The sequence below is a fragment of the Diadema antillarum genome, unplaced genomic scaffold (assembly GCF_040938485.1).
Source record: "Diadema antillarum isolate AM-2024a unplaced genomic scaffold, OU_Dant_1.0 seq00001494_RagTag, whole genome shotgun sequence".
Classification (NCBI taxonomy): Eukaryota; Metazoa; Echinodermata; class Echinoidea; order Diadematoida; family Diadematidae; genus Diadema; species Diadema antillarum.
The window spans coordinates 66,197-68,062 of NW_027272231.1; positions in this window are offsets into that span (position 1 = coordinate 66,197).

A 1,866-nucleotide genomic window follows, 5' to 3' on the forward strand; every position below is an offset into this window, starting at 1 on the left:
CTATCTGAAATATAATGTGCATTGACATTGTATTGTGCAGGGACATTCATGTGTGTGTGTGTGTGTGTGTGTGTGTGTATGTCTAGCCACTATGGAGTGGAGGCAGAGACTCCAACTCTCCCACTTTCGATGGGAGATCTTCCATCGAAGGTCCATTTTCGCAAAATCTCTCGTTCTCCCGCTTGCGATTTAATTTCTCCCGTGCCCTGCTTAAGATGTATTTTCTCCCGATTGAAAGGATTCTTCTCACACCCAAACGCCGATGATTTGAGTCAATGAAATATTACTTACTTAGTGTCATCGTATGTTGAAAATAAGCCTGAGATAGCACAAGAGAGCATCTACAACCCTAGAGCTAGAACCCTGGATCCCGGCCGCAAGAGACTTGGCGCTTCGCGCACATCAAGTTGGAGTCTCCAGTTTGCCAGGGGTTTCAGGTGGGAGAATCTCCAGATCAGAAAGTGCTTGGGGTTGGAGTCTCTGTGGATGTTGTTGGGACAGGCTAGATTGTAAGTACATATTAATTGCTGTGTTTCTATTTACCTGAATCACACTGCAGCACCATGAATTAAAACACAACCAAGAAGCAAACATCTACAAAGACTCTTGTGTTGAAAGCAAATATAAACAATGAATAGAGAAGCACTCTGAGAGCGCAGACCTCCGCCAAGCAGCTAATTTCCACCAACGATCTTCTTCTACCACATGAGTGATTTTCACCCATGTGTATGCATGCTGAAAATCGCCAGACTTCCCAATCATAGAAGCCTTTTGCTAAGTCATAAACCCTCGCAGTAGAGCACGCACCTTAGTGCGCGTATGAAAACATAAAAAAAGCGCAGCTTGAACTCCCAAGTTTATTGACCCTACCTGTCAAAATATAGAAAACCCTTCATAAAATCCAGAAAAGTTTTTGGATCACTACCAAAATTTAATCATCTGTTCCTTGTGTCATTCTCAACCTTTCCTGCAAATTCCATCCAAATCTGTTCGTAACTTTTTGAGATATTTTGCACACAGACAAACAAAAAAACCAACGGTAATGAAAACATAACCTCCTTCCTTGGCAGAGGTAAATATCTCCTTTCAGCTGTTTTTATGATGAAGTATACACTGACATAAGTGAGACAAGATGATATAATAGCTTTTGGTAATAATTCTACTTACATCTAACAGACGCATACATTTAGTAAATTTCAATAGAAGAATGAACAAAGAATGAAAAAAGACCCTTACATCAGCAAATCTTACCCACAGAATAAGAGAGCCCTTTGTGAGTGGGGCAAAACTTTGTATGCATGAGTTGTATGTAAAATTTGAGGCCATGGCTGTATCACAGCTGGCAAATTAAAGAAGAGGTGCAAAATTAATCGGATTGGTGAAAGAATAAGAACTACTGCAGTATATTGACAAATTGTAGCAAACAATGAAGCTACATGAGTTTCCACACTCTATGTGAAATTCCCTGCCACATGATTAACCATCTCTTATCTTGATAAAAGAAAATATACACACTGCACAAAGAATTGGGAGACACGTTACAATATACAAACATTTCTGATAACCTCAATATTTTCTCTGATGCATCAACATTTGCTGCAAATGCAGAAAGAAAGAAAGAAACAAAATAATCCAGGAATTTCATATCATTTAAAAGACATATAAAAATAGTCTAGTTGCCTCAACACTTGTTGCATCAACATGATTGTGCATTTATCATTCATTGCATGTTGTATAACAGGAATGTCCTACATGTTATGATACACAATGGTGCTCATTGACATACCTGAACACACACATACAAACACACACATGAAATATAATGTGCGCATGACCAACTTTCGGCACTTCTCAGATGCTACGTTG